This window comes from Eptatretus burgeri, unplaced genomic scaffold (genome assembly GCF_056783735.1).
Source record: "Eptatretus burgeri isolate ZD-2024b unplaced genomic scaffold, Ebu_testis_v1 Ebu_testis_scaffold_152, whole genome shotgun sequence".
In the NCBI taxonomy this organism is placed as follows: Eukaryota; Metazoa; Chordata; class Myxini; order Myxiniformes; family Myxinidae; genus Eptatretus; species Eptatretus burgeri.
Genome location: NW_028222102.1, coordinates 19288 through 36085, shown reverse-complemented (window position 1 = coordinate 36085; position 16798 = coordinate 19288).

Genomic DNA, 16798 nt, shown 5'->3' with positions numbered 1-16798 from the left:
GCTTGATGTCTCCTTCGTAAATAAAGGATTCCTGATACTTTCTTAAGTCGTATTGATTTGGTCACTCTCTGCTCCGTTTGAACACGAATCTCATTGATTGGGCGAAATAGCTAATGTAATTGAAGTAATTGAAATTGACTTTAGTCGTGCAGTCTCGCCTACGTTTTAGAACAAATTTCGTTGATGGGCTGCAATTGCTAATTAAATCCCTAAATTAAGGCTAATTAGTTGGCTTCTTAAGTGGCTTTTCCCACTGAAAATATTTTCTTACGTTATAGTTTGGAGATCCTTACACCAAAACCATTAAGCAAATGGTATTATTTTGTTTGGGCACGAGTTGCAAATTCATGTCAATATTGAGGGATACGTGGGGGAGTTACGCCTTCTTAAGAACGGAATCCCACATATAATACTTTCTTAAGTAAGTGAAATTGATTTTAGTCAGTCTCATCTATGTTTTAGAACAAATTTCGTTGATGGGCTCAAATTGCGAATTAAATCCCTCAATTAGTGCTAATTAGTGGGCTTCTTAAGTGGCTTTTGCCACTGAAAATGTTTTCTTATGTTATAGTTTGGGGGTCCTTACACCAATACCATTAAGTAAATGGTGTTATTTCGTTTGGGCACGAGTTGCTAATTAAAGTCAATTTTGGGGGTACTTCCAGTGGCGCCCCCTAGCTTGTCCCACTTTCGCGGAACTTAAGAATCCCCATTCTTAAGATCGGACGCCTCACCCTGTACAGTGAACACCTCAAACCTTTTGGGCGCAAATTGCTAATTAAATCTCACTGGGCTCCCAGACCAATGGGTTTTACCACTCTCATTAATTGGGTGGAAAAGCCTTTTTTGATGACAGTAAGTTCCTGGAGTTGAGGTGTTTATCTTGATCACTTGACCTTCGAGTTTATATGAATGATTATAGAGGAGTCGCTTAAGCCACCACAACAACTTGATTTGGAGGCCAGAAACCTACCATAGGCATGGAGGCTGTGGAAGGAAGAGTTGTCATTGTACCTCGATTTAGCCATGGCTGCTCAAGATGACAACACTAAGATCAAGATGTTTTTGTATCCAGTTGGCAGTAAAGGGCAGGAGTTGTATCAGACGATAAAACCAAGCATGGAAATGCTTGAGAATGTGTAAGACATTTGACGCACATTGTAACCCACTCAAGAATGAGATGGTGGATCACCACAGATTCTTTATAAGGAATCAAGAAGAGGGAGAATCCTTCGAGGCATAACTCCAGCAGGGTATGGCAAGGTCAGACAAATATTTGCAGGAACAGCTTGAGGCAACTAAGCAGATGGTTGCCGATTTAGAAGTTCAGCTCAAGTTACTGGCAATAAATTGCAACTTTTGAAATTTGCAAGACAATCTGATTTGGGATCGAATGATCTGCGCAATAAGTCAGCATTGAGAGAGGCTCCTCCAAGAAATTGACCTCACAATGGAGAAGTGCGTGCAGATTTGTCGCACATCAGAGTTGACAAATAACCGGCTTGGGATCATTGATGGACAGGCGGTAAATGCAGTGAAGCACGTGCCCACAAGGAGAAAAGGTAATGGCACACAGAAACCATCTTCATCAGAAGATCAAGCTCGCTCAAAGTTACATCAGTGTCGCTATTGTGGAACCACACATTAATTCATCAAAGTGAAGTGCCCCTGCATGTGGATGCAAGTGCCACAAGTGTGGTAAGAAGAACCACTTCTCATCTCGATGCAGAGGGAGACCAGTCCACACTGTGGATCAAGCAGCCGACAGCTCCAATGAAATGTTGGAATATGAACGGCTAAAGGTCATGACTTTAGATCCAGAGAGAGTGGACCTGGAGCAAATTAACAGCCTGGAGGAGTCAAAATACCCAAGGCAGATCTATGTTACAATGGAAGTAGAAGGAAGAGAGGTCAGCTTTCAGGTGGACAGCAGAGCAACATGCAATATCACAAGAAAGTATGCCAGGAAGCTGTGGAATACCTTCCAAGTTTGATCCATGTACAATGGTACAACAGTAGTCCTACTGGGGAAATCCAACATCAAGTAAAAAAAAATCAAAAAATGGAAGAAAGTACAAAGCAGAATTTGTAGTACTCGGAGAGGACTGCATACCCATTTTTGGAAGCAGGACAGCACAGCAAATGGAGTCCAGAACAGTGCGCACAGACAACCTGAGGAGCGTACATGCCAGAACTGAAGAAAGTTTCCGTCTCAACAAGAGACAACTGCTGGAGGAATTTGCAGATGTGTTCGAGGGGACTGGAAAGCTGGAAGGCAAATACCATCTTATGCTTGATGAGAGTAAGAGGCCTGTAGTGCATCCACCAAGGCATATTCCAATTGCTCTGAAAGGAAAACTGAATGCAGAATTAGATAAGCTGACTGAGGCAGGGACAGTAGCCTCTGTAGACTGGCCGACCCCCCTGGGTATCCAGGCTTGTGTGTGTGTGGAGAAATCCAATGAGAAATGAAGAGTTTTTGGATCCAAGAGACCTTCATCAAGGACTTGAGAGATGTAACTAGCCAATGACTACATACTGGCAGAACTGGATGAGGCAAAGGTGTTCAACGTATTTGATGCCAAGAATGGTTTCTGGTACATTGAACGAGACGAGGAGAGTTCATACTTGACCACATTCAACACCTCATATGGGAGATATAGATGGCTAAGGATGCCATTTTTCCTCTCGATGGCCCCGGAAGAATTTCAGAGGAGACAACACCAAGCACTAGAGGGTGTGCAGGGAGTGAGGTCAGTAGTAGATGACATCCTGGTGTTTGGGAAAGGAAAGGCACAAGCAAAAAAATAAAAATAAAAAATAAAAAAAAAAAAAAAAAAAAAAGAGAGGAAGAGAGGAAGAGAGGAAGAGAGGAAGAGAGGAAGAGAGGAAGAGAGGAAGAGAGGAAGAGAGGAAGAGAGGAAGAGAGGAAGAGAGGAAGAGAGGAAGAGAGGAAGAGAGGAAGAGAGGAAGAGAGGAGAGAGAGAGAGAGAGAGAGAGAGAGAGAGAGAGAGAGCTGAACAAGGAAAAGGTGAAATTCAAACTCAAAGAAGTGACCTTCATTGGTCATGTCGTCACTTCAGAGGGTCTCAAACCAGATGCAGAAAAGGTGAAAGCAGTGGTGCAAATGCTAAACCCAACTGATGTGCAAGGGGTGCAGTGATTCATTGGGTTTGTCAACTGTGGCAGCAAATTCCTTCCAAGCCTTAGTGACAAGTGCAAGCCCCTACGCAGACTGACACAGAACGATGTCACCTGGTGGTGGTCAGAAGTACGAGAAAGTTATGTGGGAGATTAAGATGCTGATTACTGCTGAACCAGTGCTCAAGTACTGTGGAATCGACCCTTTTGGTGTGATCTGGGGAAGAAATTACTATGTTATCAAACTCTTATGATTTCTACTCACCAATGTCTCCAATACCACAGAAAAAAAGTCCTGAGCGAATCACTTTGGGGAAAATTTTTGACAGCATTTAGAAATTTTGTCGATATTTTGGCTTTTTTCGCACGAGAATAAGGGTTAGAAAAAGGAAACTACCGATTTCTTTTTTTTTCTGGAATACTGGAGTACTGCAAATTGGCTTATATATTTAACATAACATGTTTTATCCTTCTTTGACAAAATAATTTAGTTCTGACAGACGTCATATTAAAAATCCAAGATGGCCGCCAATATACGGGTTCAACCGAAGCTGTTGGTCATGACCGCCGCATGAAGGCCGCATGGTCACGAGTCCAGACCGCCCTGGTAAAGATGGATATGTATGAGTACACGAAATAAAGCCATTCCAACTCGTATTTATTCCTTCCTATTATGGATGCTTCAAGTTTCACAGACAAAGGTGCCATGTCCATTGTCCATCCATATGAGGATCTTATAAAAGCATTCTCAAGGTGGCATTACCGTGTTTGCAATCAACTGATTCAGAACTTTATATCGGGCATAGATACAAAAGAATGGAAATATATACATATATATATATATATATATATATATATATATATATATATATATATATTTAATAAACTGAGTATGTTTCAAAGAATCCTTCCTGCACTTTATCAGACATCATGTATAGTAATAGAACTGTTAATCTATTATTACTCTAATATGACATAACGGATTGTACGCAGTATAACTATAATCTGTTTACATTGTGCATTTATGGAATCAGTGTAACATGACTGAACTTGTGTCATACTGCCAAAAGGATTGAAAAGTTTAGTTAAATTTTAGTATTCTATTTTATTTATGATTAGATGGGCCAGTTTTAATTTATTTAATGTAACAAAACACGCCATCAAAATTTCCAAGAAGAATATCCAAATTGAGCCATCTGTATTGTTCATGCGCTGCACAGCACTTGTACAGTACAGTCAAAATGTCGGATGACCTCCCACAAATTGCAACAAAAGCAAACTCAACAGATTTTGATTCCTGGATATGTCCTCATTGACAGAAAAAAGTCCTAAAGGATCCTCCGGTGGGAAAGTCCGGAAATCATGGAAATCAAACATGGTCGCCACCCGACTTCGGGGAAAATGAGATTGCCGTCCCAATAGAAAGGTGTCGCGGAAACATCACAGCATAACCCGGCTAGGCCGGTAGTCAAATGAAGCACAACTTCATTCTTGAAAGGAAGAATTGTGTGGAAGTGAGGCTTCACTGGAACTGATGATTGCAATGATTATGAATGTCACAAAAAACGTTAGCTATAAAACTCCTCGGGGATTCTGAGCTTGATGAATTTGAATAAATAAAGAACCTTTGACAGAGAGTCAACGAATCCACACTTCAAAAACTGGATATGAGGTTGGATCATAAAATACAGGTATGAAGAAAGATTATTGGTGCCACATATTGAGATAAAGACCACGTCCACGAGTTAATGAACCATTGACGAGCCCGAACCCAAAATAAAGTGCAATCAACTTGAGGGGTGTAAGCCATGTTGATGTGCCCTTAGAAATGGCGGCAGTTTCCCACAAACTGTATCTTGGACCTCCCACATCCGATGTGGACCAATAAGCAAGAGGCTCACACGACACGAGACAGAAAAAAGCCACACACTGTGAAGGAGAAGAAGCTGAGTGTGTGTCCGGGAAGATACGCCGAAAAGCTTGTCTGGCGAGATGTGGAAAGGTGTGTGGAGTGTGTGGAGAGGGAGGGAGCTCATGCTGCAGAGGAGAGCAAGAAGAAAGCACAGAACGTGGCTTGTTTCACGGGGCGAGCATCTCATCCTGTAGGCACAGCAGAAACGGTGCTTGTGGCAGGCCACATGTCTTGCATGCTGGAGAGGACATGCGAACTGGGTCTGCACACCTCAGAGAAGTGGCTGCGCCTCCCATGGCACTGCATTTCCACTTCACTGCCCATCTTCCCCAGTATATTTGGACGGGGATAGCCCCGCTTGGCTGTGTGAGATGATGGAAGGAGTTGAGCCCATGCTCTGTACTTCTTTTCTTCTCAAGTTCTTCTTGTCTTCTTCTTCTTCTCCCAAGATTGAATGTGGCCATGTATCTCTTGGGTAAATATGATTGTATAAGAACATGTGTTCAGGATAAATCTGCTCTTTTGTGCCTTTTGCCTGTAAATACTCACTTTTAAAAGATTGCTTTCTTGTTTATTTGTGTGGAAATAAATAACAGGTAGTTATTTCAAATCTGTCTCGGTTGTCTTTTCCTTCGTTGGAAAGACACAGTGTACAAGCCTAGTTATACGGGAAGTTGTTCCCCACCTGATGTGCTCTGTTAGCCAGGGCAGCACCTATCTATTCCGCTCGGCGGAAGATAACCAGGTGTGGCGCTGAGGGGGTGGTCGCGAGTGACATTGCCGTCCCAATAGAAAGGTGTGGCGGAAACATCACAGCATAACCTGGCGAGGCCGGTAGTAATGGTCAAGCGGACACAGCCAATTGGACCGCGGAATTATCTGTGGTCGGTGGCCTCAGGACCAGGTGTTCGGGAGAAACTCGAGTGTTTCCCCTCGTGGCGAGCCCCAATCCAATGGCCGCAACAGTACTTTACCGCTTTGAGGGTGGGGATTACCCCAGTGGTGTGTGTTGATGGTATGTTGGCTGACAAAATCTTAATTTGCGGTTGAAGTTTGAAAAATCATCGCATGTCATCGCAGAGGGGCGAAATAAATCCCTGTTGAAGAAACATGCCGTGATGCAGAGTGCGTTAAAGGAAGAGAAGGCACGAAGTGATCAGCTTTCACAGTCTCTGGAAAGGGACAGACGCATAACCAGGCCATTTTAAGTCTTCTGAGCATTTCTTCAATCGGTTTCTGTGGTTTGTTGTGTAAATCATCTTCATTTTGCTTGTTCAGTTCCCATTATGTATCTTGTGATGTACATTGTTGCCGAATGCGGAGACGTGTGGTCGATCTTGCAGTGTGCAGGAACAGATGGAGAATTTGGAGAAATGTCTCCAAGAACAGTTCGCAGAAGCTCAACATCGAGTAGCTCATTTGGAAGCGCAACTTCCTTCACCAAAGGAAGAATTGTGTGGAAGTGAGGCTTCACTGGAACTAATTATCGCAATGATTATTAATGTCATAAAAAATGTTATATTTTAAACTCCTCGGGAATTCTGAGTTTGATGAATTTGAACGTAGAAAGAACCTTCGACAGAGAGTCAACCAATCCACACTTCACAAACTGGATATGAGGTTGGATCATAAAATGCAGGTATGAAGAAATTTTATTGGTGCCACATATTGAGATAAAGATCATGTCCACGAGTTAACGAACCATTAACGAGCCCGAACCCAAAATAAAGTGCAACAAACTTGAGGGGTGGGAGCCACGTTGAAGTGCGCTCAGAAATGGCGGCAGTTTCCCACAAGCTGTATCTTGGACCTCCCACATCCAATGTGGACCAATAAGCAAGAGGCTCACACGACATGAGACAGAAAAAAGCCACACACTGTGAAGGAGAACAAGCTGAGTGTGTGTCCGGGAAGAGACGCCGAAAAGCTTGTTTGGCGAGATGTAGAAAGGTGTGTGGAGTGTGTGGAGAGGAGGGAGGGAGCTCATGCTGCAGAGGAAAGCAAGAAGAAAGCACAGAACGCGGCAAGGTTCATGGGGCGAGCTCGTCATCCTGCAGGCACAGCAGAAATTTGTGCTTCTTGCAGGTCACATGTCTTGCATGCTGGAGAGACCTTGCTTCTTGGGTCTGGACACCTCAGAGAAGTGGTTGAGCCTCCCATCACACCGCATTTCCACTTCAGTGCCCATCTTCCCCAGTATATTTGGACGGGCACAGCCCCGCCTGGCTGTGTGAGATGATGGAAGGAGTTGACCCCACGCTCTGTACTTCTTTTCTTCTCAAGTTCATTTTGTCTTCTTCTTCTTCTCCCAAGATTGAATGTGGCCATGCATCTCCTGGGTAAATATGATTGTATAAGAATATGTGTTCAGGATAAATATGCTCTTTTGTGCTTTTTGCCTGTAAATACTCGCTTTTAAAAGATTGCTTTCTTGTTTGCTTGTGTGGAAATAAATAACAGGTGGTTATTTCAAATCTGTCTCGGTTGTCTTTTCCTTCATTGGAAAGACACAGTGTACAAGCCCAGAAAGACGGGAAGTTGTTCCCCACCTGATTTGCTCTGTGAGCCGGGGCTGCACCTATCTATTCTGCTCGGCGGAAGATAACCATGTGTGGCACTGAGGGGTGGTCGCGAGTGACATTGCCATCCCAATAGAAAGGTGTCGCGGAAACATCGCAGCATAACCCGGCAAGGCCGGTCGTCAAAGTCAAGCGGACACAGGCAATTGGACCGTGGAGTTATCTGTGGTCGGTGACCTCAGGACCAGGTGTTCGGGTGAAACTCGAGTGTTTCCTCTCGTGGCGAGCCCCAATCCCCTGGCCGTAACAGCACTTTTACGGTTTGAGTGTGGGAATGACCCCAATGTTGTGTGTTGATGGTAGGTTGGCCAACAAAATCTTGATTTGTGGTTGAAGTTTGAAAAAGCATCACATATCATCGCAGAGGGGCGAAATAAATCCCTGTTGAAGGAACATGCCATGATGCAGAGTGTGTAAAGGGAAGAGAAGGCACGAAGTGATCAGCTTTTACAGTCTCTGGAAAGGTACATACGCATAACCAGGCCCATTTTAAGTCTTCTCAGCATTTCTTCAATTGGTTTCTGTGGTTTGTTGTGTAAATCATCTTCATTTTGCTTGTTCAGTTCCCATAATGTATCTTGTGATGTACATTGTTCCCAAATGCGGAGACATGTGGTCGATCTTGCAGTGTGCAGGAACAGATGGAGAATTTGGAGAAATGTCTCCAAGAACAGTTCGCAGAAGCTCAACATCGAGTTGCTCATTTGGAAGCGCAACTTCATTCTTCAAAGGAAGAATTGTGTGGAAGTGAGGCTTCACTGGAACTGATTGTTGCAATGATTATTAATGTCACAAAAAATGTGAAATATAAAAGTCCTCGGGGATTCTGAGTTTGATGAATTTGAATGTATAAAGAACCTTCGACAGAGAGTCAACCAATCCACACTTCACAAACTGGATCTGAGGTTGGATCATAAAATGCAGGTATGAAGAAATGTTATTGGTGCCACATATTGAGATGAAGATCATGCCCACGAGTTAAGGAAGCATTGACGAGCCCGAACCCAAAATAAAGTACAACAAACTTGAGGGGTGGGAGCCACGTTGAAGTGCCCTCAGAAATGGCGGCAGTTTACCACAAGCTGTATCTTGGACCTCCCATATCCGATGTGGACCATAAGCAAGAGGCTCACATGACACGCGACAGAAAAAAGCCACACACTGTGAAGGAGAAGAAGCTGAGTGTGTGTTCGGGAAGAGACGCCAGAAAGCTTGTATGGCGAGATGTAGAAAGGTGTGTGGAGTGTGTGGAGAGGAGGGAGGGAGCTCATGGTGCGGAGGAGAGCAAGAAGAAAGCACAGAACGTGGATTGGTTCACGGCACAGCAGAAACGGTGCTTCTTGCAGGCCACATGTCTTGCATGCTGGAGAGGACATGCTAACTGGGTTTGCACACCTCAGAGAAGTGGCTGCGCCTCCCATGGCACCGCATTTCCACTTCACTGCCCATCTTCCCCAGTATATTTGGACGGGGATAGCCCCGCTTGGCTGTGTGAGATGATGGAAGGAGTTGAGCCCACGCTCTGTACTTCTTTTCTTCTCAAGTTCTTCTTGCCTTCTTCTTCTTTTCCCAAGATTGAATGTGGCCATGTATCTCTTGGGTAAATATGATTGTATAAGAATATGTGTTCAGGATAAATCTGCTCTTTTGTGCCTTTTGCCTGTAAATCCTCGCTTTTAAAAGATTGCTTTCTTGTTTGCTTGTGTGGAAATAAATAACAGGTGGTTATTTCAAATCGGTCTCGGTTGTCTTTTCCTTCATTGGAAAGACACAGTGTACAAGCATAGTTAGACGGGAAGTTGTTCCCCACCTGATTTGCTCTGTTTGCTGGGGCGGCACCTATCTATTCCGCTCGGCGGAAGATGACCAGGTGTAGCGCTGAGGGTGTGGTCGCGAGTGAGATTGCCGTGCCAATAGAAAGGTATCGCTTAAGAATCAGAGCATAACCCGGTCGTCAAAGTCAAGCGGATTGCTCATTTTCTTGTTCCTTCCACCACCGAAGGTGAAGGAGGTTATGTTTTCCCCATTTCTGTCTCTTTGTCTGTGTACAGGATATCTCAAAAATTTCTGGACGGACCCAGATAAAAACGTTGTGGACAGGTTCGGTGTGTGACAAGGAAGAAATGATTAGATTTTGATTGACAAAATAAGTGCCAGATGCGGATCTGGATCCGACCACTCGATTTTTAAATGTGATTCTTCACCATTGAGAGAAGGGTTTCAAAAATGATGTGTGACATGTTCAAAGACCGTCGGCCATTACATCTTCTTCCTCTGCCATTGCACGGCACCTGAAGCCCAATCCAGATTGTGCAGACCAGTTCAATGCAGATATGCTCAAGATTTTAAGCTGAGGTTGAACTCCAATGCACTTATGTATGTCAGAACCAACGTTCATCCATTCCATGGACCTGACATTGCATCGACAAAAAGAATTTGTTCATTCTCTTATTCTGTTTCAACACAGAAATATTACAGGGATTTATTACATTACTCTGACAATGGTTGGACGTAATGACAAGAATGGTACGCGATCTCAGGCAACTCTGCTCCAGCCAATCGGAGCCAAGATAGCGGTGACGGAATGAACCAAAGGGCGTTCAGAATCTGATTGACATCATGGCTGCAGAACCAATCGGTGTCGCTTTTATTTGGATATGCTTCTAAAAGCACATTTGATTGTTTCTGGTTTCTTTGCGGTGTGTCTCCTTGAGAAGTGCAGCATGAAAAGCTTCGGTGTTATTTTTATTGTCATGTTTGTTTTCATGTATTTTAAAATTCTGCAGTACGAACCATATGTTTATATATAACATGATAATTCAAAAATATATTGGGCCAGATATGTTCTCGTGGAATTGGCCTATAAGGGCAGAGGTACGCGCTCTCCTGAGTGTCCTTTGAATTATTGTTGTAAATAATGTGTGTTCATGAATGTATGCTTTGTTTCAATGTTATCATTGCTTTTGTTATATATTTTGTCATTAGAATGCCATGCCATGGTAGACGGACGTATTAAGGTGCTTCATAATTAATATGCACTACATGGCCAAAAGTATGGGGACACCTGCTTGTCCAACGTCTCATTCCAAAATCATGGGCATTAATGCGGAGTTGGTTTCCCCCCTTTTGTTGCTATAACAGCCTCTACTCTTCTGGGAAGGCTGTCCACTTGATGTTGGAACATTGCTGCAGAGATTTGTTTCCATTCAGCCACAAGAGCACAAGAACAGAATGTAATTAAACCTTGAGTGGGAATTGATTGCTCAGGAAATATTTTTGTATCGTGATGGGTTTTACATGTTCGATGTGTCAAATTGTTTCCTCACGACAATGATGTTTTTAATCGATACATTGTTCGTTTGATTCATTTTTCAGGTTGAAGTGCTGACAACTATCAATGAAGAAAAAACGAAAGAATGTTAATCATATCATTCACGATTTCAAGAGGCAGTTAAGGTGCTTATGAAAATTTCAACTTCGATTTGTGTTTGTCACAAAAGAACATCTATTTATGACATACACAGGTGGCATGGCTTCCTCATTTCCCTGTGTCCGTTGTCCTATCTTCTCCACTTCATTTTTACCTCCGCCACCAAGGTGGATGGAGGTTGTTTTCATCCCTGTGTGTCTGTCTGTGAACAGGATATCTCAAAAATTTGTGGACGGATTCGGATGAAATTTGGTGGGCAGGTTGGGTATGTGACAAGGGCGAATTGATTCGATTTTGGTGAAGGTCAAGATCCGTACGTGGCGACTTGAATTTATTTCAATGATTCTTCACCATTGAGAGATGAGGCGAGAAACTATACAGTATGTAACAAGATAACTCAAAAAGTTGTGTGCGGATTTGGACGAAACTTGGTGGATAGGTCGGGAGTGTGATGAGGAAGAAATATGACTTTGATGAAGATACCCAAAAAAAATTTTAATCCTGATATGATTCTTCACCAAGGAGAGATTGGGTCAAAAACGATGTGCAGCACGATATGTCAGAAAGTAGTGGACGGATTTGGATGAAACAACATGGATGAGTTGGTGAGGTGACGAGAACAAGCCGATTCGATTTTGGTTCAGGTAAGCAGATCTGGCCGATGAATGGGATAAAAATGTAAACTGTTCAGCATGGCGGAGGTATGTTCTCTTCCGAGTGCTGCTCTAGTTCCAAATATGTTGCCCATGATTACCTCATTTCTCACCCATGCACATCCACGATCCCTTCTTCCCAAGCTGATTGTTTCCCATTGTGTTACTCTCCAGGCCATTGTTACTCTTGTTTGTTTTCTTCCCCATTTCCTTCATGTATATGTCCATGATGGACGGTCCATCCCCTCCATACCCCTGGAACTTTGTTAACCTGCTGTTCTTTGTCTATTCAGCTCCTCTGTGAGAAGATACCTTCATGCAAAAAATTTTTTACATTCATTGTATCCAAGGTTGTGTTCGTCACCCTGATGATGAATGAGAATCACGTGACAATGAAACGCCTTACATCAATATTTGGGGTGTGATGAACCGTTACCTGGCTCTGCTCCTGTATTGTTCTTGATTTGTATAGGAAGCGGGAAATCGGGTAACTGTCTTGGAGATGAATTTGGAAGCTGAGCGTTTATCCCACATGAAATCCAACATTGAAATCTATATGGTTCGGGTGAGTTAATTTACTCGTATAAATGTTGTTGTTTCCTTTGTATTTGTTACTTTAATCATACATTTGCATTCATGTGATTGCTTTTCCATTTCCCATGAAGTAGGGCCATGCCAAAAACAATCTGGTACTACAAGAAATGCAACATTGTCAATGGGACCGGGCGTGGAATGACTCGTCATACATATATACATACATACACGTGCAACACTTTCCCCAACATCCCATGACGAAGTAGAAATGCTCAGATCTGTTCATGGCTAAGAACACGCCACAGTGGTTATGTCATTGTGAGTGGTTGGATACGTTTTAGTGAATGGTTAGATTAAGTTTCTGGGGTGTGGATGGAATGGCGTTGTTTACTGTTAATATCATCTGACAAACTTCAAACAAGACTCGGAGACAGAGGTGAGAGTGTCCTCTCTGAATGGAGGATATAATCAACCCTCGTTTTTTGTAAACATATTTAAGGCTCATGGAAGAGCAAGAACACAGAACGGATCAGGACACAACATAACAAAAGGAACAACAGGAGAAGGTGGAAACAGCAAGGGGAGCGAAAAATGGATGGAAATGGACAAACAATGGATGCAGTTAACGATAAGGGGAAGGGGAGAATGCAAAGGGTGGACAAGATAGATGCAGAAGCAACGTTTTGGGAGGGGTGTGGGTGGGTGGTTTAATGGGTGTAAAAAAGATCATGGTTTGAGATGGGGAATTATTTGAGATGGTGGTGAACAGTTGTCTTGAAGACCTGCAGGGAAGAATGAGATTGAAGAGTGTTGTAGTTAGTTCCACAGGTGGGGGGGGGGGGCGAACGGAACAACAAAAAAATGGAACACAGGAGAACAAATGAGTCGAAGTGAGACACCTGGAGGGGAGTGGACAATGTACGGAGAAGGCACAGTCCACGATGAGAGATTCCAATGATCTTGAAAGCCTTGATTTCCATGGCATTAATCTGCAGATGAAAACCTTGTAGGAGGACAGTTGCTCAGGTGTGCCAAGGAAGGACTTTGCATGATTGAGGAAGCCCAGAGATCTGGCTTTGGAGGAGGCCAACTTTGAATTATCGCTTGCCCAAGAGAGATCATGGCTGAGAGTGAGACACAAGAACTTCAGTGACTGAACATCTTCGAAAGGGTTGTTGAGAGAAAGCAAGTGAGAGGGCTTTTGCCACGGTCCCCTCAGGAGGGGTGGGGTGGGGGGCAGGGGTAGAGAGAGACACAGACAGATCCAAACATTTCCGCACAGGGGAGGAGTTGCTGATGGGACTTGGGGATGTGGAAAAGAGCAAGGAGAAGGCATGGGGCAGGGGAAAGTTGCAAGGTTGTGGGGAGGGGGAGGATTGAAACTGAGAGGGTTTGGGGAGGGGGTGAAGCTGGGAAGGGCAGGGACATAGCTGGCGAGGAGGGGAGAAGTGCGTGCGGGGTGGGGAAATTGAGAGGGGGCAGGACGAGGTGGAAGTTTAGAAGGCATGGGACAAGGGGGAAGCAGATGAGGAGATGGTACTGATATGGAGTGCTTTGACACCATCAATGGACATGAAGTGGAAATTATTGTCCACACAGCCTCTGCAAAATTGACACCTCACGATTTCCAGACTGGATAACCTGTGACAGACTTAATGGGTTAAGTGGTGGTGAGAACGTTTTTGGTTGAAGGCATGGAGGAAAATTTGGCTGAGAGTGGAAGAGGTAGCTGGATGAACAAAGCTTCCAGGAGTGAGGTTTTTGGCAATAAGCATTGTCAAAGAGAAAACGAAGAGATTTTGATGAAGAAAAATAATGTATAGGTTTTCCTGACAGAGTAAAAGGCAGAGTAAGGTGGTTAAAAATACATTTTGGAAGAGTTTTTTGTGAAGAGGTTTGAAAGAAGAAATGTCTTATTCAGTGAAGGTGAATTGGAAGTGAATGTTTTCATATTTTGAGTGTGGATTGCTTTCATGGTGTTGGTTGATTTCAGGTGCGTCGACGAGACATTGAGACTGTATTGGAAATCGAAAAAGTGTCTTGAACAATCTTTGAGGAAAAGCTTCAACCCTCCACAAGCAGCATGGTTTGGCAGAGTGTGCACTGGAGAAAGACAACCCACACAGTGCACAGCTCTTTCAGTCTCTGTGATGGTACGATGGAAGGAAAGATGTTCCAACTCTCTCACACTTGTATCATGTGGTATCCACACATTTCGGTCTAATTGGTTCTTATTTTGTATGTGCACTTACAGTTGTGCATCTTCTGGTGCATGTTTTGCCCTAACCTGGAGTTGTTCTCCTGGATCATGAAGTGTCCGGCAGGGTATGGCAAGGTCGGAAAAAATATTTGCAGGAACAGCTTGTGGCAGCTTAGCAGATGGTTACCAATTTAGAAGTTCAGCTTCAATAATCTCAGCAAGAATTGTGAAGGAAGAAATCACATCTTCTGGTATGATAGCACTTTTAAATATAATAAACGAAGCTTGATCACATCCTCATTCTAAGAGGGTTAGTGTCAGGGGGCACAAGAGAGAGTGTATTTGACGAGGGCGGTGTGGTCTCCATCGGGCAGAGCGGTGTGAACCGGCGAATTAAGATTGCTCCGTGCATGTGAATCGAGCTACGTGTCCACGAGTTTTCTGTTGAGAAAGACGAGGAATCTTACATGGTGTCAGAAGTCGTGAGAGCAATCGCTCTGAGTTATCAACTGTGGATGTCAGAAAGAAAGGTGAGAAGCTTCTCCGGCCCAGCTCATGTTCGAATGGATGCTTTGCTCTCGGGGATGGGTTTTATCACTCTCATTAATTGGGTGGAAAAGCTTTTTTTGATGACAGTAAGTTCCTGGAGTTGAGGTGTTTATCTTGATCACTTGACCTTCGAGTTTATATGAATGATTATCAAGGAGTCGCTTCAGCCACCACAACAACTTGATTTGGAGGCCAGAATCCTACCACAGGCATGGAGGCTGTGGAAGGAAGAGTTGTCATTGTACCTCGATTTAGCCATGGCTGCTCAAGATAACAACACTAAGATCGAGATGTTTTTGTATCTGGTTGGCAGTAAAGGGCAGGAGTTGTATCAGACTATAAAACCAAGCGTGGAAATGCTTGAGAATGTGTTAGACATTTGACGCACATTGTAACCCACCCAAGAATGAGATGCTGGATCACCACAGATTCTTTATAAGGAATCAAGAAGAGGGAGAATCCTTCGAGGCACAACTCCAGCAGGGTATGGCAAGGTCAGACAAATATTTGCAGGAACAGCTTGAGGCAGCTAAGCAGATGGTTGCCGATTTAGAAGTTCAGCTCAAGTTACTGGCAATAAATTGCAACTTTGGAAATTTGCAAGACAATCTGATTTGGGATCGGATGATCTGCGGAATAAGTCAGCATTGAGAGAGGCTCCTCCAAGAAATTGACCTCACAATGGAGAATTGCGTGCAGATTTGTCACACATCAGAGTTGTCAAATAACCGGCTTGGGATCATTGATGGACAGGTGGTAAATGCAGTGAAGCACGTGCCCACAAGGAGAAAAGGTAATGGAACTCAGAAACCATCTTCATCAGATGATCAAGCTCGCTCGAAGTTACATCAGTGTCGCTATTGTGGAACCACACATGAATTCATCAAAGTGAAGTACCCTGCATCTGGATGCAAGTGCCACAGTGTGGGAAGAAGAACCACTTCTCATCTCGATGCAGAGGGAGACCAGACCACACTGTGGATCAAGCAGCCGACAGCTCCAATGAAATGTTGGAATATGAACAGCTGAAGGTCATGACTTTAGATCCAGAGAGAGTGGACCTGGAGCAAATTAACAGCCTGGAGGGGTCAAAATACCCAAGGCAGATCTATGTTACAATGGAAGTAGAAGGAAGAGAGGTCTGCTTTCAGGTGGACAGCAGTGCAATATGCAATATTATAAGAAAGTATGCCAGGAAGCTGTGGAATACCTACCAAGTTTTGTCCATGTACAATGGTACAACGGTACTCCCACTGGGGAAATCCAACCTCACGATAAAAAATCCCAAAAAATGGAAGAAAGTACAAAGCAGAATTTGTAGTACTGCGAGAGGACTGCATACCCATTTTTGGAAGCAGGGCAGCACAGCAAATGGCGTTCAGAACAGTGCGCACAGACAACCTGAGGAGCGTACATGCCAGAACTGAAGAAAGTTTCCCTCTCAACAAGAGACAACTGCTGGAGGAATTTGCAGATGTGTTCGAGGGGACTGGAAAGCTGGAAGGCAAATACCATCTTATGCTTGATGAGAGTAAGAGGCCTGTAGTGCATCCACTTAGGCATATTCCAATTGCTCTGAAAGGAAAACTGAATGCAGAATTAGATAAGCTGACTGAGGCAGTGACAGTAGCCTCTGTGGACTGGCCGACCCCCTGGGTATCCAGGCTTGTGTGTGTGTGTGGAGAAATCCAATGAGAAATGAAGAGTTTTTGGATCCAAGAGACCTTCATCAAGGACTTGAGAGATGTAACTAGCCAATGACTACAATTTAGGACATACTGGCAGAACTGGATGAGGCAA